At 35.2% G+C, this 26,600-nt stretch overlaps 1 pseudogene; it reads left to right on the top strand.

The window, feature by feature from the left end:
* Nucleotides 1-4,839: 4,839 nt before the first annotated feature.
* On the top strand, nt 4,840-16,481 carry LOC143235759 (neuropeptide SIFamide receptor pseudogene; annotated as a pseudogene).
* The last annotated feature ends 10,119 nt before the right edge of the window (nt 16,482-26,600 follow it).

Here is a 26,600-nt window from a genome sequence, read left to right on the forward strand (position 1 = left end):
TTCACAGCTGATTGGTCTACCAACACTTTTCTTTCACAGCTGATTGGTCTACCAACACTTTTCTTTCACAGCTGATTGGTTTCATGACACTTTTCACAGCTGATTGGTCTACCAACACTTTTCTTTCACTGCTGATTGGTCTACCAACACTTTTCTTTCACAGCTGATTGGTCTACCAACACTTTTTTCTTCACAGCTGATTGGTCTACCAACACTTTTCTTTCCCAGCTGTTGGTCTACCAACACTTTTCTTTCCCCAGCTGATTGGTCTACCAACACTTTTCTTTCACAGCTGATTGGTCTACCAACACTTTTCTTTCACAGCTGATTGGTTTATCAATTGACGGAGATCAGTTTGTTTGCTTTTCCTGTAATTATCTGATTTGGTTTTGTTCAATCAGTTCTCATGAATGGACAGATAAGAGGCCACGTGTTCTTTATATCAACATTAGAAACCAGACAAGAATACTTCCATGAATGTTTGAACATTAATATTTAAGGCTGAGCCACTGGAGAGAGAACACTTACGGATAAATCTAAGTGTAAACATTTTCACTTTCATTCCCTTCTTGTTTTTCTACAGTGGGAATTTCTCTTTGTATTTAAATATATTTTCAAAATACAGACTTTCTACCTTTCGTAATCTGCACGTGTATTACAAGTTTCTATAAGTTAAAAAAAACACAAGGAAATAAATTAATCTATTTGGAAAAAAATTCTGAAATCTGCGACTTTTAAAATGTGTGAAATTATTTTTAATAATATATAGTTATTGTTTTTAAATATCTGTCGCGAGGGGCCCTTCCGCATAAATATGTTTTTTGTAAAATTAAATAACAATTTAGTGACGTATGAAGTGACGTATGAAGATTATCGACAAGCGCAACAAATTATGATGAAAGCAGTTGGTTTTTTTTTTTACTGCTGTGTCTTCCAATCACTTCACTATTGGGACTTTTTATATTAAAAAGCGAATAACGTATGTAATGTTGAACACGCGGTGAACAGCGAAATTATCTATTGTGTAGCTCTGTGACGCTCCCAAGTGGTACAGCGGTATGTCTGCGGACTTAACAACGCTAGAAAGCGGCTTTCGATATTCGAGACTGACAGAACAAAAAATAAAGCTCATTGTATAGCTTTGTGTTACACAATCAACATAGAAAATCATTGTGCCTTTAAAATATATAAAGAATAATGCACAAGCTATTGTTGTCGAGTCTCTTGTTTTAAAAGTTTATCTAGATAAAAGAACTTTAAGAAATGACCCAAACACTCTAATACTTCACTATTAGGTTTATTATATTTATAATATAAATAGCGAATTATTCGAAAGCGCTTAAGTTTTGGGCCTTCTTAATTCGGCCTGGCATGGCCTAGCGCGTTAAGGCGTGCGCTTCGTAATCTGAGGGTCGCGGGTTCGCGCCCGAGTCGCGCCAAACATGCTCGCCCTCCCAGCCGTTGGGGCGTTATAATGTGACGGTCAATCCCACTATTCGTTGGTAAAAGAGTAGCCCAAGAGTTGGCGGTGGGTGGTGATGACTAGTTGCCTTCCCTCTAGTCTTACACTGCTAAATTAGGGACGGCTAGCACAGATAGCCCTCGAGTAGCTTTGTGCGAAATTCCAAAACAAACAAACAAGCCTTCTTAATTTAATTTAAAAGTCTATCAATTCTGTGGTCTCTGTGAATGTCGAAACCTGGATTTCAGGGTTACGAACCTTCGGACTTAGAGTTGTGTTATTGGTGAACTGAGGGACTATAAAGTTGAGAAAAATGAATAAAAATGCATGTTTCATTGTATTTACTGTATTGTACACATCGATCTTGTAGATCCATCAAAGCAACTTTACTTTAAAGTAAAATATTGTATAAGACTCGTATGGTATGATTACTATTGATAAAACCTGTGTTATATTTATATATATATATATATAAAAGTAAAGCCTAATCCTAACATTCATTAAAACTGCACGTAAATCAGTTACTTTTCAATGCTTGCGTGAGAAGATTGGTACTAGATTATGATAATGTTAACAGATGGTATTTCTCACCAAACTACCTCATTAAAATCTTTGACCGTGTCCGTAACCAAGAGAGTGCTAGTAATAAACAATAAATAGTACTTCTAGAAACAATGGTTTTCGAGTGATTTGATCGAATTCTGCTGCAAGCAAAATCTGAGGCACGTTATTACCCAGAGTTCGTGCTGGTTTCTTTGTTTTATCCGACTTTTACTAAAACTGCAGAACGAGAGAAGATAATAACTGGTTGATAATAAATGCAAATGACCAGAGGCGATGTTTCAAATGACCAGAGGCGATGTTTCAAGGTTTTAATTTTTGTATGCATCGTTTTATTTTACTGTACTTAATTATAGGAAAACGTTTCCTTTTGGTTATTCATGGAAAACAATAACCAAAAAACATCACCCTGACTATAATATAATTTTGTGAACGCTCTTTTAAGAATAATGAGAAAGAGAGAGAAAGAAACTCTTAAGAGAACAGTTTGGAATGAAATATGAGAGCTTATGTTTAATTCATTCAGCTCAGTGATCCCATATGGAAACGTTTAATGTTTAGAATCTAATATGACCCACGGATTGAGAAATTAGACCAAATACACCAAGTTGAGGCCCAGTTATCTCTAATTTAGAACTGTTCAAGGTAACTAGTAATCAGCGGCCCCCACAAAATCAGCACTCTTAACCGAGTAGCCAGAAATGACTGTGACAGTTACAAAACAAGACAGCTGACAGTACCATAGTTTGGTACAATTGGACAATCAATTATATATTTCATGAGTTATCCATATGTCGTATGGAAGAGCCATAGTTTGGAGCAATTAGACAATTAATTATATATTGTGAGGTATCCCCATATGCCTTATGGAAGAACCATAGTTTGGTTTAATTGGACAATCAATTTTTTAGAATTGTGAGGTATCCATGTAATGTCTTATGGAAGAGCCATAGTTTGGTACAATTGGACATGTAATTATACATTGTGGGGTATCCATATGTCGTTTTATGAAGAGAAGCCATAATTTGGTACAATTGAACAATGTAATTATACATTGTGAGGTAACCATATGTCTTATGGAAGAGCCACAGTTTGGTACAATTGGACATGTAATTATACATTGTGAGGTATCCATATGTCTTATGGAAGAGCCATAGTTTGGTACAATTGGACATGTAATTTACTTACATTGTGGTATCCATATGTCGTATGGAAGGGAGCCATAGTTTGGTACAATTGGACATGTAATTATACATTGTGAGGTATCCATATGTCTTATGGAAGAGCCATAGTTTGGTACAATTGGACATGTAATTATACATTGTGAGGTATCCATATGTTTTATGGAAGAGCCACAGTTTGGTACAATCAATTTATTTATGAGCCGAATATCGATTAGATAAGTCTGTCATATGATGCATACAACTTATAAAAACGATTGAAATTTGAATAGTTTAAGACACTTGGGCCCGGCAGGACAAGACGTTTATTGTTTGTTTGTTTTTGAATTTCGCGCAAAGCTACTCGAGGGCTATCTGCACCAGCCGTCCCTAATTAAGCAGTGTAATACTAGTCATCACCACCCACCGCCAACTCTTGGGCTACTCTTTTACCAACGAATAGTGGGATTGACCGTCACATTATAACGCCCCCACAGCTAAAAGGGCGAACATGTTTGGTGCAACAGGGATTCGAACCCGCGACCCTCGGGTTAACACGCTTGGCCATGCCGGGCCATGCCAGACGTTTAAGCTTGTTTGACTCGTAAGCTTAGGATTGCATGTTCAAATCCACACCCCACCAAACATGTTCGCTTTTTCATCGTGAGAGCGTTACAATGCGACGGTCAGTCCCACTATTCGTTGGTAAAAGAGTAGATCCATAAGTTGGCTGTGGGCGGTGGTGACTAGTTGCCTTCCATCTAGCCTTTCACTGCTAAATTAGGAATGGCTATCGCAGCTCTTGTGTAGCTTTGAGCGGTGAAATTCGAAAGCAAATCAACATTGGAATACTTAGAACTGACTATTATTTATAATTAGGGATGGCTATCGCAGGTAGCTCTTATGTAGCTTTGAGCGAAATTCGAAACCAGCAAATCAACATTGGAATACTTAGAACTGACTATTTTATAATTAGAGATGGCTATCGCAGGTAGCTCTTGTGTAGCTTTGAGCGAAATTCAGAAACCAACAAATCAACATTGGAATACTTAGAACTGACTATTTTATAATTAGAGATGGCTATCGCAGGTAGCTCTTGTGTAGCTTTGAGCGAAATTCGAAACCAGCAAATCAACATTGTAATACTTAGAACTGACTATTTTATAATTAGGGATGGCTATCGCAGGTAGCTCTTATGTAGCTTTGAGCGAAATTCAAACAACAAATCAACATTGGAATACTTAGAACTGACTATTTTATAATTAGAGATGGCTATCGCAGGTAGCTCTTGTGTAGCTTTGAGCGAAATTCGAAACCAGCAAATCAACATTGGAATACTTAGAACTGACTATTTTATAATTAGGGATGGCTATCGCAGGTAGCTCTTGTGTAGCTTTGAGCGAAATTAGAAACCAGCAAATCAACATTGGAATACTTAGAACTGACCATTTTATAATTAGGGATGGCTATCGCAGGTAGCTCTTGTGTAGCTTTGAGCGAAATTCGAAACCAGCAAATCAACATTGGAATACTTAGAACTGACTATTTTATAATTAGGGATGGCTATCGCAGGTAGCTCTTGTGCAGCTTTGAGCGAAATTCGAAACCAGCAAATCAACATTGGAATACTTAGAACTGACTATTTTATAATTAGGGATGGCTATCGCAGGTAGGTCTTGTGTAGCTTTGAGCGAAATTAGAAACCAGCAAATCAACATTTGAATACTTAGAACTGACCATTTTATAATTAGGGATGGCTATCGCAGGTAGCTCTTGTGTAGCTTTGAGCGAAATTCGAAACCAGCAAATCAACATTGGAATACTTAGAACTGACTATTTTATAATTAGGGATGGCTATCGCAGGTAGCTCTTGTGTAGCTTTGAGCGAAACTCGAAACCAGCAAATCAACATTGGAATACTTAGAACTGACTATTTTATAATTAGGGATGGCTATCGCAGGTAGCTCTTGTGTAGCTTTGAGCGAAATTCGAAACCAGCAAATCAACATTGGAATACTTAGAACTGACTATTTTATAATTAGGGATGGCTATCGCAGGTAGCTCTTGTGTAGCTTTGAGCGAAATTCGAAACCAGCAAATCAACATTGGAATACTTAGAACTGACTATTTTATAATTAGGGATGGCTATCGCAGGTAGCTCTTGTGTAGCTTTGAGCGAAATTCGAAACCAACAAATCAACATTGGAATACTTAGAACTGACTATTTTATAATTAGGGATGGCTATCGCAGGTTGCTCTTGTGTAGCTTTGAGCGAAATTCGAAACCAACAAATCAACATTGGAATACTTAGAACTGACTATTTTATAATTAGGGATGGCTATCGCAGGTAGCTCTTGTGTAGCTTTGAGCGAAATTCGAAACCAACAAATCAACATTGGAATACTTAGAACTGACTATTTTATAATTAGGGATGGCTATCGCAGGTTGCTCTTATGTAGCTTTGAGCGAAATTCGAAACCAGTAAATCAACATTGGAATACTTAAAACTGACTATTTTATACGCGAAAGTCGAATTTTTATGAATGATGTATAAAAATATAAGTTTATTGTAAATAACAATTATATTTAAAATAGTAAAATCCTTCCCCGATTGTTCCCAGAGTTTGAAGGTAATCACGTTTATCCAGTTTTTGTCTCTCATTCAATAAACGGTTTTGTTTTCAGCATGGATCTTGGGCTGGTTCATGTGCAAAGCTGTGTCTTATTTACAAGGAGTGTCGGTCAGCGCATCTGTCAACACACTGGTGGCGATTTCTTTGGAAAGGTGAGTTTCTCTTATTACGTTCTGTGTTCGTTCGTTAGAAGAACTTCAGAATTATTGAATAACTTCATTTCGATTGTGTTTTTACTCCTCGAGACACGGACACGAGGGCTCGTGTCACCACTTTATGTAAACATTGAGACGCTTTGTTGTAGCCATCCCGACGTAATTGGTTAATATAAACATATTGTAGAGTATACAATAGCAGAGCTGTGACTATAACACACAGCATATTGCAGTTGACTCTTTTGTTGTTCATAGAGCTTATTAACCCAACATGACACTGCGACCTTTATCTAATCAAAGAATTCCCAACTTCGTTTGCTCAATGATTTATGGATGTAGATTATTCAACGTAACTTATCAGGTTATTGGGCACCAGTAACGTTTTTTACAAAATAAACAAATATATTTACGTTTTGTGTATTGATCAACTTTGGATCATGTTTTGTGTCCTGAAAAGCTGTGTGTCACGTTTAGTTTGCACTTTGATGACCTGTGTTACATTTCGTATCTTGTTAAATAGAATCGATCTTTGGAAGAGACGACTGTCTTTTCATGTGTTTGGTAACCAATGATACACGGAAGTTTTGTTGAAGTTGGGTTTGTTAATATGACCTCAAAACTACTGTTTTGCAGCGTGATTTTACAATATCAGACAAGCTGACCGAACCTCAAGATGTTTATAGCAGGCCTACTATTAACAGCAATGGAACAAATAATATATATAATATATTATATTATTATTATTATATTATAATATATACAATATTTTTGTTCTGACCTATTTGTTTTTGGGAAGGGAAAAAGAACCAGTGAGCCTAACTCATTATGGTTTACATGTATGTTTATAGGATGACCAAACGTCACTTGTTGTGACATCTATTTAAACCTATCTCATTAGTATTTACATGTATGTTTATAGGATGACCAAATGTCCCTTGTTGTGACATCTATTTAAACCTAACTCATTATGATTTTACACATTTAACAACCAACGCTATATCCACCGCAGGGAGTCGAACCCAAACTTTTAGAATTTTAAGCCCAGAAAGTACCGACAGGGGAGGTCTAAACTTTATTTATTTGTTGTTTAAATAAAATGTACAGCCAGACAGTGGCATAGCGGTATATCTGTGAACTTTTAAATCTCCGGAAAACGGGTTCAGATATCCGTGATTGGTAAAGCACAGCTAGTCTTTCGTGTGGCTTAATAATAATACGTGATAATAATAATAACTGATAATATATTCTTCAAAAAAAGAAACGCAAAAGGGATATTTTTTTATTTTAAAGAGAAATATATGTAATAACATTACAAGCTCAGAGTATGTGATGTTACACTGATTGTCAGACCAAAATGACAATAAAAGTTGTGCACTTTGAAGACGGAGGAAAACATCAGATTTTTCGCCAAAACGCATTTGTGTCCAATAAATTTGTTTGAGAGATCTGCATGTTCTGCAAGTGCAACATGTGCAAAATCCCTATAAAAGTTACGAGTTCTCGGTTTCCATAGCTCAGTGTTAAGCCACCGACACGCAATACAGTTACGCCAAGACTGACTGACGCACAACGCAACAACGCCATTGGTCGCTTGGAAGCAGGCGAATCTCGATCAGATGTTGCCAGAGCTGTGAATGTCCACCCAAGCACCATCACAAGGCTATGGAATCGTCACCAACGACATGGATCAACTTGTGACCGTCCACGATCTGGCAGACCTCGTGTGAGCATGCCCACACAAGATCGCTACATCCGGTTACGTCACCTTCGGGATAGGACCACCACTGCGACGTCTACTGCCTCAAACATACCAGGGCTGCGTAGGATTTCCGACCAGACAGTACGCAACCGTCGACGAGATTCTTAAACCCCATGTGCAACCCATCATGGTGAACGTCAACAATGATTTTCAACATGACAACGCCCGTCCTCACACAGCCCGACTCACCACTGTCTTCTTGAGACACCACAACATCAACGTCCTACCTGGCCCTCCAGATCACCAGATTTTAAACCCCATTGAACATCTTTGGGACGAGTTGGACCGACGTCTGTGACGGCGACAACCTCAACCGCAAACTCTACCTCAGCTTGCAGCAGCTTTGCAGGCTGAGTGGACAGCCATTCCACAGGATGTGATTCGTCATCTCATCGCTTCCATGGGCAGGAGATGCCAAGCAGTTATTGATGCTCACGGGAGGCATACTCGTTATTGGCGTTAAACTTCAACTAGTGAGTGTGGACTTCGCCTTTGCAGACTTTGGATGTTCAGCAGTGAATGTGCAAAGTTTCACACATGTCATACAGAACTACCCGGAATAAATTTGTTAACAATTTGTCTCATATTTTGCCTTTTGCGTTTCTTTTATTTTGAAGAGTATATTAATTATAATAATACATGATAATAATAATACCTTATAATACATGATGATAATAATACATGATGAAAATAATAATAATATCTGATAATAGCAATAATACCTCATAATAATAATAACACCTGATAATAATAATAATACCTGATAATAACAATAATACCTGATAATAATAATAATGCATGATAATAATAAAAATACCTGATAATTATAATAATACATGATAATGATAATTATATGTAATAATAATAATTGATAATAATAATACTACATAATAATATTGATCTAATTCTATTACTGTTAAACACTGCATACTCATTTGTTTTATAACACAGTCACATGGGACTGACTGTAGTGTTTTATAACATAATTACATTGAACTGACTGTTGTGTTTTATAACATAATTACATTGACCTGACTGTTGTGTTTTATAACATAATCTTATTGACCTGACTGTTGTGTTTTATAACATAATTACATTGAACTGACTGTTGTGTTTTATAACATAATTACATTGAACTGACTGTTGTGTTTTATAACATAATCACATTGAACTGACTGTTGTGTTTTATAACATAATTACATTGACCTGACTGTTGTGTTTTATAACATAATCACATTGACCTGACTGTTGTGTTTTATAACATAATCACATTGAACTGACTGTTGTGTTTTATAACATAATCACATTGAACTGACTGTTGTGTTTTATAACATAATCACATTGACCTGGCTGTTGTGTTTTATAACATAATCACATTGAACTGACTGTTGTGTTTTATAACATAATTACATTGAACTGATTGTTGTGTTTTATAACATAATCACATTGAACTGACTGTTGTGTTTTATAACATAATTACATTGAACTTACTGTTGTGTTTTATAACATAATTACATTGATCTGACTGTTGTGTTTTATAACATAATTACATTGAACTGACTGTTGTGTTTTATAACATAATCACATTGACCTGACTGTTGTGTTTTATAACATAATTACATTGAACTGACTGTTGTGTTTTATAACATAATCACATTGAACTGACTGTTGTGTTTTATAACATAATTACATTGAACTGACTGTTGTGTTTTATAACATAATTACATTGAACTGACTGTTGTGTTTTATAACATAATCACATTGACCTGACTGACGTGCTTTAAAACAGTGACATTGGACTGACTGTTGTGTTGTATACATAGTCACATTGGGCTGACTGTTGTGTTTTATAACATAGTCACATTGGGCTGACTGTTGTGTTTTATAACATAATCACATTGACCTGACTGACGTGCTTTAAAACAGTGACATTGGACTGACTGTTGTGTTTTATACATAGTCACATTGGACTGACTGTTGTGTTTTGTAACATAGTCACATTGGACTGATTACTGTGTTCACAGCGAGGAATTTAACCTCGGATTTCAGCATTATCATTTCTTGTGCTTGGCACTGTGAGGTGGTTTGGTCGCTCGACTTGTAATCTAAGAATCTCTGTTTCGAAATCTCGTCAGATCAAACATGCTCACCCTTTCAGCGGTATGGGCGCTATAACGTTGTGGATAATCCCTGTATTTGTTGGTGAAAGAAAAGTCCAATAGTTCTCGAAGTGTGGTGTTGTCTAATATTGCACTGCTAGATTAGGAACGGCTAGCGCAGATAGCTTTCAAGCAGCTTTTAAAAATAAACATTTAAACTTTACATGTGGTTGGGAAAGACATGAGAAAGACATATACTAATTCTGTTGTCAGAGCTGTGACGTAGCCAATCACAATGATACGTCATCATTCTATCATGATGTAAAGTAATCAAGACGGTAGGTAATACTTTATGATATTCTATCACAGTGTTCATGAACATTATGCATGTGATACCTTTTATTGGCACGAAAGTAACACGTGTTCTCACTCACAATTCGTTTTCTCCTACAAAACACTTCTTGGTATTTGGTATAATGTTTTTTACGGTTTGTGGAGGAAACTTATTGATGTTGATGAAGTATTGTTTTATTTTTGTCTAGCCCCCTACTAGTACAGCGTTAAGTCTATGGATTTACAACGCTAAAATTAGGGGTTCGATTCGTCTCGGTTTCGATTCCGTTGTGGCTTTGCTAAAAGAAAACACAAAACACTTATTTTGTCTAATTCGTCATAATTTTATCTGGTGAACATAGTTTTATGGCTGTGTTTATTTGGTTTCTTAGTATGTTGAGTTTTTTTGTTTTTTTTTGTGTGCTGAGACCCATGGAATGTATAGTCCAGTATGGGTGATTTTTCGGTGGATTTTTGTTTTAAATTGTGTATTGGTTAGAACCTTGTTGAGAACATATTGGTTGCCATGGAAATTTTCTTTGTGTTTCTTTCCAGCGTTTAGTGTGTTTATTCAGTGTTATGTAAAACTTAACAAATTGATTTCATTGTGTTACCTTTGCGCTTCCCATCGTTTGACTCCTGCCGATAGATGTCGTTTTGAGTAACTTGTTTCTTATTGTTTGTTTGTTTTAGAATTTCGCGCAAAGCTACTCGAGGGCTATCTGCGCTAGCCGTCCCTAATTTAGTAGTGTAAGACTAGAGGGAAAGCAGCTAGTCATTACCACCCACCGCCAACTCTTGGGCTACTCTTTTACCAACGAATAGTGGGATTGACTGTCACATTACAACGCCCCAACGGCTGAAAGGACGAGCATGTTTGGTGCGACTGGGATTCAAACCCGCCACCCTCAGATTACGAGTCGAACGCCTTAACCCACCTGGCCATGCCGGGCCCTGTTTGTTATTAAGCGCACAAATCTTAACCTGAAGATGACCTAAGAAGGTCAAAACGTTGTTCTCTCCTAGTGTTACTAGCCATACCAGCCGTTCTGAGATACAAAAGTACACAAAGTGCTATCTATGATCTGCCAATCATCGGTATCGAAACTCGGTTTCTATCAGCGTAAGTACGTAAACATGTTGTTGTTCCACTGGGGATGGGGTCGTGTATAACTGAATAACTTATTGTTACTGTTGTTAGTATAGATTAAATTACAGCAAAATTTATATTAAAAATACGGTAAAAGCTAACAGAGAGATTTAGTTTTATGTATATAATTTTTAAACTTGTGACTATGTTGTTTTAGATCTAGATGTTCTATGAAATAAGGTATTGTATATGTACTATTTATAAGTTTTTAAAGAGAAGTCACACACTATTATTTTATCTGATTAATTAGATTTCTAGCCATCTGCTACCCAATGAAAGGTCAGATTACCACAAGAGTCGCCAGAAAGATCGTTGCTCTAATCTGGAGTTTTTCACTGCTCATATCTTTACCCTGGGCTGTGCACTTTTCGCTTTCACCTCTCACTCCTGATTTTCCCGATATTGAGCTGTGTGTGGAGATGTGGCCCCACCCGTCTTCGGAGCTGCTGTACTTCGTCTTGGCCAACTTGGTGTTATGCTACCTTCTTCCTCTTTGTTTAATCACGGCCTGTTACGTGGGGATTTGGGTAAAGGTCTGGAGAAGACGCGTTCCGGGCGAAACGAATGTGAGCAGCGCCATCCAGCGGTCTAAACTAAAAGTAGTGAAAATGATGTTAATTGTCGTGGTAATTTTGTACTGTCATGGTTACCCCTTTACGTAATCTTCACACGGATAAAGATCGGAGGAGACATCAAGCCAAACAGTCTAGAAGAAAATATCTTGGTCATTACAGCCCCGATTGCCCAATGGTTGGGCTCTTCCAACAGCTGTATCAACCCAGTTCTATATGCCTTTTTAAACAAGAAGTTTCGTCAAGGGTTTAAGGCCATCATAAAGAGTAAGAAATGTTGTGGAACTCTTCGATACGAAACTCCCTCCAGCATGGTTTTAACAACCCGAGCGGTGACGTTAAGGAGCACGCAGAGGTTTAATGGAACACTTTCTGTTACTGCAGTGTAGCGAATTTGCATCCTCTGGTTGATTCGAACGAACGTACAGTAAGTATCGTAAGCCAGACTCAAACGGTAGATACGTGGAGATATCTTATTTCTTCTGAATGACAAACGAATAGTTTTATGATCCTGACGTATAAACTGCTAGTGATAAATACGCTTAGCTTTCTATGACAATAGCGATATTATGTACACACAGTTTTATTAAAATAATTGAGTATATAGACTTTATTTACCAATGAACTAAGGTAAATAAAAAGAAAAACATTTATATTACTTAAAACAAAAGATGGGCTAAGCAGTTGAACCAGTATAATCTGACCTGTATAACTCGGACTTAAAAAGTTTAAACATGGAGACATTTAAAATTTCTAATTTAGCATGTTGTAACTGATGACTCTTTAAGTTAACTTTGTAACCTTAACTTTCAGTGATTTGGAAGTCTGTGCCATATTTTATTAGGTAGTACTTAACGATATATATATATGTAGTGTGTGATGTTAGTTGTTATTCTAACTGTTTCCATATTAACGTTAATTATGTATAACAACTTTGCAAATTACGAAAATATTTGCACTAAAAGCGTGAATTTAAAAAAAAACGGTGGGATTGTAATTCGCGTTTATTTTGTAATTCGTGTTTATACTGAAGACACTTACAATTATCTAAAAGCAGAATAAATGATAAAACTTAGGACTTTGTACGAACTTTCAACACAGTTTGACTGGACATTATGTTGTACTAACTTTCAACACAGTTTGACTGGACATTATGTTGTACTAACTTTTAACACAGTTCCACTGGACATTATGTTGTAATAACTTTCAACACAGTTCCTCTGGACATTATGTTGTACTAACTTTCAACACAGTTTGACTGGACATTATGTTGTACTAACTTTCAACACAGTTCCACTGGACATTATGTTGTAATAACTTTCAACACAGTTCCTCTGGACATTATGTTGTACTAACTTTCAACACAGTTTGACTGGACATTATGTTGTAATAACTTTCAACACAGTTCCACTGGACATTATGTTGTACTAACTTTTAACACAGTTCCACTGGACATTATGTTGTAATAACTTTCAACACAGTTCCTCTGGACATTATGTTGTACTAACTTTCAACACAGTTCCACTGGACATTATGTTGTACTAACTTTCAACACAGTTCCACTGGACATTATGTTGTACTAACTTTCAACACAATTCCACTGGACATTATCTGACTGCTGATTAATTAACTTGTTTTGACGTAGATTTAAATGTATAATCTACATGGAGACAGAGAAGCTGTTTAAATAAGTTAAGGGGTGGTTGGAATACTTTTCCATTAATGATACACAACTATTTGGTTGGTGATTCGCCATAATTAAAAACACGCGTTTTCTGCTGGGTGTTCGGAAAGTCACTGTGCAGTTTTGTCTGTTAATAAATATACAAGTGACTTTCCGAACATCCTGTATTATTTTATTCGCAACGAATGTTAAAAATGATAAAAGTAAATAAAGAAACGAACTACTGTTGTATGTTTCGGTTGTTTATATGAATTCACCTCAATATTTGCTGAAGCAGACAGAAGTCTTCCGCCTAAGGAAGCTTACAATAACTCTTATTATTCAAACTAAACCTTACAACTTCTTTTACAGAGGTTATACAACTGTAATATGATATAGAACCTCACAACTTGTTTTACAGAGGTTATACAACTGTAATGTAATCTGGAACATCACAAGTTGTTTTACAGAGGTTATACAACTGTAATGTAATCTAGAACATCACAAGTTGTTTTACAGGGGTTATACAACTGTAATGTAATTTGGAAACAAAAGCTGTTGTTTGTTGCATTATTTCCTCTGAAACAGAAAATGTAGCGAAATGAATATTTGGAGTGTTATACAATTCTGTTGATTCGGACGTAAATAAATGTTTCATAATATAGTTGAGATTAGAGTGACATCATAAAAATAGAAACAACTGAGAAAGGATTTACAAAGTACACAGTAGGAAAATCATCTCATAACGTGCGGTCAGGTGTGTCACTATGGATATGAAAACAAGTCTTATCTCGTTTCTTACTTTACTAAGGAATTTGTCATCTTTCTTTGTGAATTTTATCAGGTCAAGTGAAGAGTTCTCAAAAATATTAATTTAAAACAGGTCAATCAATAAATTAATTTTAATTTTTGTATTAAATTAGTTAGATTATGAAACATTAAGGAGAAAAACGAATATTAGTTCGGTTATTGGGAGTTTGGTTATATTGTAGGTTCTGTTAGGATAATGTTAGGATGTTGGAGTTATTACAGATTTAAGATAACACCAGATGTTCTGTTAGGATGTTGGAGTTATTACAGATTTAAGATAACACCAGATGTTCTGTTAGGATGTTGGAGTTATTACAGATTTAAGATAACACCAAATGTTCTGTTAGAATGTTGGAGTTGTTACAAATTTAAGATAACACCAAATGTTCTGTTAGAATAATGTAAGAATGTTGGAGTTATTACAGATTTAAGATAACACCAAATGTTCTGTTAGGATAATGTAAGAATGTTGGAGTTGTTACAAATTTAAGATAACACCAAATGTTCTGTTAGGATAATGTAAGAATGTTGGAGTTGTTACAGATTTAAGAGAGCACCAAATGTTCTGTTAGGATAATGTAAGAATGTTGGAGTTATTACAAATTTAAGATAACACCAAATGTTCTGTTAGGATAATATTAGTAAAGTCTGAATGACAACCCCAACGTTACTTACAATAAGGGATCCAAAAGGCACCAAATGTTCTGTTGGAGGGTTAGGTAGCACCAAGTGCTCTCTTGGGTTATTGTCAGTATCTTTATGTTCACAAGTGCTCTATTAGGTTATTGTCAGTATCTTTATGTTCACAAGTGCTCTATTAGGTTATTGTAAGTATGTTTATATTCACAAGTGCTCTATTAGGTTATTGTAAGTATGTTTATGTTCACAAGTGCTCTATTAGGTTATTGTAAGTATGTTTATGTTCACAAGTGTTCTATTAGGTTATTGTAAGTATGTTTATGTTCACAAGTGCGCTATTAGGTTATTGTAAGTATGTTTATGTTCACAAGTGCTCTATTAGGTTATTGTAAGTATGTTTATGTTCACAAGTGCTCTCTTCGGTTATTGTAAGTATGTTTATGTTCACAAGTGCTCTCTTCGGTTATTGTAAGTATGTTTATGTTCACAAGTGCTCTATTAGGTTATTGTAAGTATGTTTATGTTCACAAGTGTTCTATTAGGTTATTGTAAGTATGTTTATGTTCACAAGTGCTCTATTAGGTTATTGTAAGTATGTTTATGTTCACAAGTGCTCTATTAGGTTATTGTAAGTATGTTTATGTTCACAAGTGCTATGTTAGATTATTATAAGTATACGTTTGTTCAGATTGTGGACAAACAGTTTAATCAACACAGACTGTATGTTTGTCTGTTGATCTTATACATAAGACATGGAACACTCTTCAGAAGTCTTAAGCAGCGTATTTTATATAAAACGTTCACCTTTATTAGCTTGTAAACCGTTCAGTGTTAATAAGATTTTTCTTTTTTACTAGAGCATTCTCCCTGCAGAAGTTGACTGCTTTCAGTGAGTGGTGTTAATATTATTTACTCCGACGTCTCTGGTTGATAATTCACGCGCCTACCCCTCTGCAAGAGCACGTGCTAACCATAGTGCTTGTTTATAGAGGCACGAGTGTTACTTCCATGTCATCGATTCTTAGCTGGTGAGAACATCCGTCTACATTTGCTAACTCTTGGGCTTGTATACGTACGCATGCGCGCTATATCTATGTCACTGGTTCTTGACATGATATGTGTTTCTGTCATGTAATTTGCTGGTTATTTTCTACAGCTTTGATTCATTTTCTTTTGACGAGTGTGTGTCAGCACCGACAACATAAATCTTCTGTGTTATTAGGTCGTGCATATCTGTGATTAAAGCTACAAATTAACACAAACATCCAAACAAGTATTCAACGATAACATTTACTGGTAGAGGGCGTGTATGTCGGTCTACCTGTTTGAAATATGTTAATTAAGGATAGACGCATGACATACCAGTGAGATTGTTGGTCAGGTCCTCTAGTGGTCTTATTAAATATAATAACCGAAGTTTGTAATGTTTAGCCATAACTTTTCTGTTGTCTTCTTTCTGTAAAACAACATTAAAGTTGTTTAATCTTTAGAGTTGTAACGTTTTCAGTTCTTATTTTATGAATGAAATATCGTGACGTGGGATGTTTGTGGTCTGTACAGAATATTGAAATAAAGGTGAAGAAATCAACCCGTTGTCATGACTTCGGTTTCTGTCGTCATTAGTATTATTGGTTTACAACCTGGTTGAAACCTATCAACTTAAAAGAGTCTATAAACATTGGGCATAGAAAATAAAATTGAAAAACAAAAATGAAACCTCAATATATCAGCACATATGTCTACGTTACAAGAGATATAACACTGGGAAGAACTTTATTGACCACCATACCAGTTGATGTAGTTAAACATCTATAGGAAACATCCATTTTATCTAAAATTTAAGTTCGGACAAAACAATGGCCAATAATGTTATAAGTACGTCACAAGTTAGAACGATGGTAAAACACCATAATTCTAAAAGATCAAAGACAGTGTTTTAACTAAATCGTGTAGCGTTCCTCGCTACACGATTTAGTTAGATATGTTAGATATGCCTCACTTCAGGCATATCTAACTAAATCGTGTAATGTTCCTCACTTGAGGCATATCTAACTAAATCGTGTAGCGTTCCTTACTTCAGACATATCTAACTAAATCGTGTAACGTTCCTTACTTTAGACATATCTAACTAAATCGTGTAACGTTCCTCACTTCAGACATATCTAACTAAATCGTGTAGCGTTCCTTACTTCAGACATATCTAACTAAATCGTGTAACGTTCCTTACTTCAGACATATCTAACTAAATCGTGTAGCGTTCCTTACTTCAGACATATCTAACTAAATCGTGTAACGTTCCTTACTTTAGACATATCTAACTAAATCGTGTAACGTTCCTTACTTTAGACATATCTAACTAAATCGTGTAACGTTCCTTACTTCAGACATATCTAACTAAATCGTGGAACGTTCCTTACTTTAGACATATCTAACTAAATCGTGTAACGTTCCTTACTTCAGACATATCTAACTAAATCGTGTAGCGTTCCTTACTTCAGACATATCTAACATATCTTTCACAACTTCTCTCAGACATATCTTTCACAACTCCTCTCAACACTTACATTTATTTTTAAGCCAATGGAACTAAAGCCACAATTATTTAAACACATCCAATGGTCAAATGAAGTCTAGTACCATAACTAGCCTTTGGGTTTAGATAACAATACATTTACGAGCCTAAAATGAAAATTAACGAAAATATACCAAAATTACACAAATTAATAAATTCCACATCTTAGTTAAGGACCGCTTGATCTACGTGACAAATTAGAATGTTAAAATTAAAAGCTATCCATCTCTATTAAACGGTACGAGTTTGGAACCTCAAATCAAATAATTGATATTTACGTACAAACGATTAGTAGAACAGCGAAACGTTCTATGTTATCAACACAGATTACACACAGTTTTAATTACTTGTTAATTGGTTGTTATAAACACAGATTACACACAGTTTTAATTACTTGTTAATTGGTACAAAAGTAAAACTTAAGGAACAAAACAATAACAACTCGTTACTTAACGGTTATAAGCCAAATTAGTTTCCATGAATATAGTACTTTGTTTGATAGTTGAAACCATGGAAACAAAACTAATTACTAATTAATAAAATAGAATATTCATAGAATATCTGTAGTAATTAGTAAAAATAGATATTTATTGAATGTCTGATGTAATGAGTAAAATAGAATATTTATAGAATATCTGTAGAAATTAGTAAAAATAGATATTTATTGAATGTCTGATGTAATGAGTAAAATAGAATATTTATAGAATATCTGTAGAAATTAGTAAAAATAAATATTTATTGAATGTCTGATGTAATGAGTAAAATAGAATATTTATAGAATATCTGTAGTAATTAGTAAAAATAGATATTTATTGAATGTCTGATGTAATGAGTAATATAGAATATTTATAGAATATCTATAGAAATTAGTAAAAATAGATATTTATTGAATGTCTGATGTAATGAGTAAAATAGAATATTCATAGAATATCTGTAGTAATTAGTAAAAAATAGATATTTATTGAATGTCTGATGTAATGAGTAAAATAGAATATTTATAGAATATCTGTAGTAAAGAGTAAAAATAGATATTTATTGAATGTCTGATGTAATGAGTAAAATAGAATATTCATAGAATATCTGTAGTTATTATTAAAATGGAATATGTATAGAATGTCTGTAGTTTTTAGTAAAATGGAATATGTATAGAATGTCTGTAGTTATTATTAAAATGGAATATGTATAGAATGTCTGTAGTTGTTAGTAAAATGGAATATGTATAGAATGTCTGTAGTTATTATTAAAATGGAATATGTATAGAATGTCTGTAGTTATTATTAAAATGGAATATGTATAGAATGTCTGTAGTTATTATTAAAATGGAATATGTATAGAATGTCTGTAGTTGTTAGTAAAATGGAATATGTATAGAATGTCTGTAGTTATTATTAAAATGGAATATGTATAGAATGACTGTAGTTATTATTAAAATGGAATATGTATAGAATGTCTGTAGTTATTATTAAAATGGAATATGTATAGAATGTCTGTAGTTATTATTAAAATGGAATATGTATAGAATGACTGTAGTTATTATTAAAATGGAATATGTATAGAATGTCTGTAGTTATTATTAAAATGGAATATGTATAGAATGTCTGTAGTTATTAGTAAAATGGAATATGTATAGAATGACTGTAGTTATTATTAAAATGGAATATGTATAGAATGTCTGTAGTTATTAGTAAAATGGAATATGTATAGAATGTCTGTAGTTATTAGTAAAATGGAATATGTATAGAATGTCTGTAGTTATTATTAAAATGGAATATGTATAGAATGTCTGTAGTTGTTAGTAAAATGGAATATTCATAGAATGTGTGTAGTTATTAGGAAAATGGAATATTCATGGAATCTCTGTAGTTATTCGGAAAATGGAATATTCATGGAATGTCTGTAGTTATTAGTAAAATGGAATAGTTATAAGATGTTTGAGTATTTATAATATTAGATTGTGATATTTATATGAAGGTAACGTCACTCTTTAAGCTACACAATGAGCATCGAAACCCAATTATTAGCGATACAAGCCTTGAGATTTGCCCTTGAGAAGGGGGTGTACATTTTAAGGTAGACAACTTTTTGTTTCAACCTGAATTCTGGTGGATACTTTTGTTTGGTATAACAATTCTGTAAAATTAGCTGCTCCAGGTTTATTCCCTCTAGTTGTCCCCAATTTAGTAGTGACAGACTAGAGGGAAGGCAGCTAGAAGACACCACTCACCGCCAACTCTTGGCTACTCTTCATAATTTAGTAATACAATAACCGTCAACATTTAATACCAATTTATATCCATTTAAGTAGTAATTACCAACTTGTTGGTTGAATTGGGTCAAAGTTTATCTCTTCAGAAACATGTTGGTTAAATTATATTAAAGTTTATATTTTCAGAGACATGTTGCTTAAATTATATTAAAGTTTATATTTTCAGAGACATCTTGGTTAAACTATATTAAAGTTTATATTTTCAGAGACATCTTGGTTAAATTATATTAAAGTTTATATTTTCAGAGACATCTTGGTTAAATAAAATTAAAGTTTATATTTTCAGAGATATCTTGGTTAAATTATATTAAAGTTTATATTTTCAGAGACATCTTGGTTAAATTATATTAAAGTTTATATTTTCAGAGACATCTTGGTTAAATAAAATTAAAGTTTATATTTCAGAGACATGTTGGTTAAATTATATTAAAGTTTATATTTTCAGAAACATGTTGGTTAAATTATATTAAAGTTTATATTTTTTAAAGACATCTTGGTTAAATTATATTAAAGTTTATATTTTCAGAGACATCTTGGTTAAATTATATTAAAGTTTATATTTTCAGAGACATCTTGGTTAAATAAAATTAAAGTTTATATTTTCAGAGACATGTTAATTAAACTGGATCAAAGTGTGTTGAATAAATATAAATAATACATCGTCACGAATTTGATTTTTATTATTATTTATTTTGACCTTAAAACTTTTAATTTTTCTGTTTCTACTTAACGATATTAAAGTTGATATTAAATGAATTAAAAACGCGTTTTTCAATTATATAATTTGAGAGAAGTTATTGTGTGGGTGTTTTTTTTAATAGCAAAGTCACATCAAGCTATCTGCTGAGCCTACCGAGGGGAATCGAACTGCTGATTATAGGATTATAAATCCGTAGAATTACCGCTGTACTAGCGGGGAGCAGAAGTTAGTGAGTTTGTTTGTTTGTTTTGAATTTCGCACAAAGCTACTCGAGGGCTATCTGTGCTAGCCGTCCCTAGTTTAGCAGTGTAAGACTAGAGGAAGGAAGCTAGTCATCACCACCCACTACCATCTCTTGGGATACTCTTTTACCAACCAATAGTGGATTGACTGTCACATTACAACGCCCCCACGGCTGAAAGGGCGAGCATGTTTGGCGCGACGGGAATCAAACCCACGACCCTCAGATTACGAGTCGCACGCCTTAACACGCTTGGCCATGCCGGGCGTAGTTAGTGAGACAACGGTAGATTCACGGAGACAGTGATAAATATAAGGACTTGCACCACTAATACTCGAGGTTCGATTCCCGGCTGTCGACACAGGAGATAGTCCAATGTGGTTTTCTTCTACGAAAACAAACAATATATCAATACGTATATGTATATATAAATACTTATTTTTAACCAACACGTGTTTCTATATATACATCTGTATATGGCTCCAGGGCCCGGCATGGCCAAGCGCGTAAGGCGTGCGACTCGTAATCCGAGGGTCGCAGGTTCGCGCCCGCGTCGCGCCAAACATGCTCGCCCTCCCAGCCGTGGGGGCGTTATAATGTGACGGTCAATCCAACTATTCGTTGGTAAAATAGTAGCCCAAGAGTTGGCGGTGGGTGGTGATGACTAGCTGCCTACCCTCTAGTCTTATACTGCTAAATTAGAGACGGCTGGCACAGATAGCCCTCAAGTAGCTTTGTGCGAAATTCCAAATTAAACAAACAATATGGCTCCAGTAGCGAGGCGGCACGTCGGCATACTTATAACGCTATAAAACTGGTTCGATACAGCCGGTGGACAGAACACAGATAGCCCAAACACATATCAGTATATATATATATATATACAATATAAATATTTCTTATTGTCCACAGTTGTTTCCCTGGCTTGTAGATCTAAGCAATAAAAGGCTATAAATAGTACAATATAGTGTTTGTAACACCTATAGACATGATGTTTTAAAATCTGTTTACACATATAAACATTATTCAATTTCTTACAACTATAAAGGAATGTAATGTTACTCGTTTACTGGGACTGTAGCCATTGCTGGTTTGAATGTGTAACGTGAACAAGCTTGTCCTAGATTTTGGTTTGAAGCCCTTACTGGCCGCGCAGCTGTGACTTCTGATGCTGATCAACATTCTTCTGCACTTCTGTTTTATTGATTTCCTTTCCAGTCGGTTGTTAAGGTTCTGGGAGTTTAAAGATAATTTCCGCCATGAAGTTTCAATATCTCGTAGCCGAACTTTTTAAAGTCGTGTAGTTGATAAAAAGAAAGCTAAAGCGGTATGCGTTACCCGCCCAGAGGGCGCTCCATGTTCTTCGCACGTGGCCGCAAGAAACCTGCGATGGCAAGTAACGTTTAAGACTTTGTTTGGGAATTTCGCACAAAGCTACTCGAGGGCTATCTGTGCTAGCTGTCCCTAATTTAGCAGTGTAAGACTAGAGGAAAGGCAGCTAGTCATCACCACCCACCGCCAACTCTTGGGCTACTCTTTACCAACGAATAGTGGGATTGACCCACATTATACACCCCCACGGCTGGGAGGGCGAGGATGTTCAGCGCGACGCGGGCGCGAGCCCGCGACCCTCGGATTACGAGTCGTACGCCTTACGCGCTAGGCCATGCCTGGCCACGTTTAAGACACTTCAATAAAATATGTTAGAATATGACGTATTTCAACAAATTTGTGATAAAAAATGTGAAGTTAAGTTAGTTGGTTATGAAATGTTTGGATTAATTATGACGCAATTTGTACATAAACAGGTTAATTTAAATATTTATAAAACGTGTTGATTAACTCTAGGACTAAATCTACACACACCACAATCTGTCGTTAAGCCTATATATATAGATCTCCAATACGAGTATTTATATATAAATACATCTATATATCCAATACGTATATATATATATGTATAAACACATCTATTTATCTGATAAGTGAATATATATAAATACATCTATATATCCAATAGGTATATATATATATAGGTATATATATATATATATATATCCTATACGTATACATACACTGCTGGCCAAAATCTTAAGACCAATGAACAGAAAGAGAAAACATGCATTTTGCGTTGTCAGACTCAACCACTTATTTGAGTAGAGCTTCGAAAGATTAAAATAAGAAAAGGGAAAATAAAAATAAACTTTTTAGCATTTAATAGGGAAAATGTGAACACTATGAAATTAGCCTAAATACTAGCTGGTCAAGACCATACTGAAACGAAGCATTAATCGATAAACACGTAACGAAACTTTGTTATTTATGTTCAAGCATTAGCGTTGTCAACATCTCCCACTGACATCTCCTGTGTTACATTGTGTTAAAACATAGGAAAGGCTAAAAAGTTGACAGAGTTTGAACGTGACAGAATTGTTGAGCTGTAAAAACAAGGTCTCTCTCAACGTTGTCTGGCAAGACATCAGCCGATCGTCGAACCAGATTAAGGCCCTTACGGACGCACAATGCAGTTCAAGAACAATAATACTAGAGAAAGGCTTTAAAAACCGTAAACGTCTTCAAAAGCCGCGCCTCCTTCCACACCACGAAACAGCTCGGTTAAACTTTGCTGAGAAGCACCAAACATGGGACGTAGAAGAGTGGAGGACGGTTTTGTTCTCTGATGAGAAAAACATTTAACCTTCCAACGTTACTGGCACGATAAGGATATCCCACCGGAGACATTTTCTACACGACACAGTGGAGGAGGTTCCATCATGATCTGGAACAATTCCGTGGAACAATGGAGCTTTAGGTTATACAGGGGCGTCAAACAGCAGCTGGCTATATTGACATGTTGGAGAGAGCATCCTTATTGACTGAAGGTCCTCACTTGTGTGGAAATGACTGGATCTTTCAGCAGGATAATCCTGCAATCCACAATGCCCGCAGGACAAAGGACTTTTTCATGGCGAATAACATGATTCTTTTGAACCATCCAGCGTATTCTTCCGAACTGAACCCCATTGAAAATGTTTGGGGATAGATGGCAAGGGAAGTCTATACAAGTGGACGTCAATTCCAAATAGTGCATGATCTTCGTGAAGCCATCTTTACCACTTGGAATAACATTCCAGCCAGCCTTCTGTAAACGCTTATATCAACCATGCCAAAGGACTTCTTTTTGGTATGGTCTTAAACTTTTGACCAGCTAGTATTTAGGCTAATTTCATAGTGTTCACATTTTCCCTATTAAATGCTAAAAACGTTTTTTTATTTTCCCTTTTCTTATTTTCATCTTTCGAAGTTCTACTCAAATAAGGGTTGAGTCTGACAATGCAAAATGCATATTTTTTCTTTATGTTCATTGGCCTTAAGATTTTGACCATATGTATAGGACATACAGATGTAAATATATATACATATATATACGTATTAGATATATAGATGTATTTATATGTATACGTATTGGTTTGTTTGTTTTTGAATTTCGCACAAAGCTACTCGAGGGCTGTCTGTGCTAGCCGTCCCTAATTTAGCAGTGTAAGACTAGAGGGAAGGCAGCTAGTCATCACCACCCACCGCCAACTCTTGGGCTACTCTTTTACCAACGAATAGTGGGATTGACCGTCACATTATAACGCTCCCACAGCTAAAAGGGCGAGCATGTTTGGCGCGACGGGGATGCGAACCCGCGACTCTCAGATTACGAGTCGCACGCCTTAAGACGTTGACCATGCCGGGCCTATACATATTGGCTACACAGATGTATTTATAAGTATATGTATTGGCTACACAGATGTATTTATAAGTATATGTATTGGCTACACAGATGTATTTATAAGTATATGTATTTATAAGTATATGTATTGGATACACAGATGTATTTATATGTATATGTATTGGATACACAGGTGTATTTATTCCAAGAAAGGTGTATACATTTTATTTTCCTAATTTTATGCTCACAACTCAATAGACTGGTTTTTCTCACCAAAGCTTCGTCATTACGTTTTTAAACCACGAGGTACAGTGGTTAACATTAAATTACCATCTCATGTTATGACTCTGGTCGTTAAAACGACAAATTGAACGGCTTTTTTAAGGAGTACTCCTTATGACGAGAGTGTCGTATTAGAGTTATAAGCCTAAATCTCGCTGTCATTAAAAAATTGTTATTGGAACGATAATTGAACAGACTCACAACCGTAAAATCCGGGGTTCGATTCCTTGCGCTGGACACAACAGATAAACCCAGTGTAAATTTGATCAGTCAATGCATCTAACCAATAGGCACGATTCTACTGCTGATGAGTTCATTAGGTGAGAAAGGTTCTTCACTGACTTTACGTATAGGACCGTTATTCTTGTTTCCTAAAGGTCACAGGTTTGTATTGTTCAGAGGAGTTTTTACAGTCTTGGACACTGAACGTTCTATAAAAGTTCCAATATTATTCAAGTTATCTTTTTGTTACCATAGTGACACTTAATAATACATAAAACTAACAATAATTTAAAAGCACAACGAAGTTCTACAGGTTTTGTCAAAACGTGGATCTGTCTTCTGAAGGTACACAAATCATTGTTTGCCTTTCTATAACACACCTAACGGACTTCCTTTCATAACCTTGGAGACACTTATTATAAGAGTAGTTAATAAATTTCGTCATAATATTACTTTGTGATTTCGCTGAAGATAGAGTTGGCAGATTCCGAAAGGTTCAAGCTTGAGTGAATAATAATAAAAATCAGGTTACCATGACAACCTTCTTCATCTTTATTGTTGGAGTTCGTTTACCCGTCACGAATCTTTTGGCTGTAGGTTGTTCGATGGAGGATAATTTACTATGGATGCTGACTTCTTATATTCGTTAGCGTGTTTATTGTTTATACTGTTGTCAAGGCAACACCGTTCGATTGTATCTTTATACTTAATGTTGACGGTCAGACTTCAGAAAACTTGTCAATCACACGTAACTATTTCTATCGTGAGAGACAGCTGAAACTTTTTCAAAATTCTCGCGTTGTACTGATGTAACATTAAAAATTATAAACTTTACCTTCTGTACTAGTATAATCTTTACCTGTTCCTTTACTAGAATAACCTTTGTCTTCTCCTTTATTACTATAACCTTTATCTTCTTCTATACTGGTATAACCTTTATCTTCTCCTTCACTAGTATAACCTTTGTCTTCTTCTATACTGGTATAACCTTTATCTTCTCCTTCACTAGTATAACCTTTATCTTCTCCTGGATTAGTATAACCTCTATCTTCTCCTTTGATAACTGTGATAACTCTAAAATTTAGGCAAAATTATAGGAATAGAAACGACAACAGAAAAACAAAACAAATTTAGAAATGGTCTTAAAGGTAGTTGAACATTCAGAGAAAACAGACGTGTTTGTAAAACAAGCTATTAACTGTACATACCAGCGAAGTGTTGCAGTAACGTAAGACACAATAAGCAATTAAAATTTATCCAAATTACACCATATCTGATTGAGCCATTAACTTACAACATCATAATATTGTTTGATGGACTACTGAGACAGGTAGGAGGCGCTTATTTAATATTCTGTTTAGCGGGCGCTTGACTCGCTGTCTAAATGTAGCGGGTTCGAATCGCCATCACACCAAACATGCTTGCTCTTTCAGTAGCGTGGTCATTATAATGGAACTGTCAATACCACTATTCGTTAGTAAAAGATGTGGCAGTAGTTGTTTGTTTTTATTTAATGTCGCGCAAAGCTACACGAGGGCTATCTGCGTTAGCTGTCCCTAATTTAGCAGTGTAAGACTAGAGGGAAGGCAACTAGTCATCACC

This window comes from Tachypleus tridentatus, chromosome 12 (assembly GCF_004210375.1).
Source record: "Tachypleus tridentatus isolate NWPU-2018 chromosome 12, ASM421037v1, whole genome shotgun sequence".
Taxonomy (NCBI): Eukaryota; Metazoa; Arthropoda; class Merostomata; order Xiphosura; family Limulidae; genus Tachypleus; species Tachypleus tridentatus.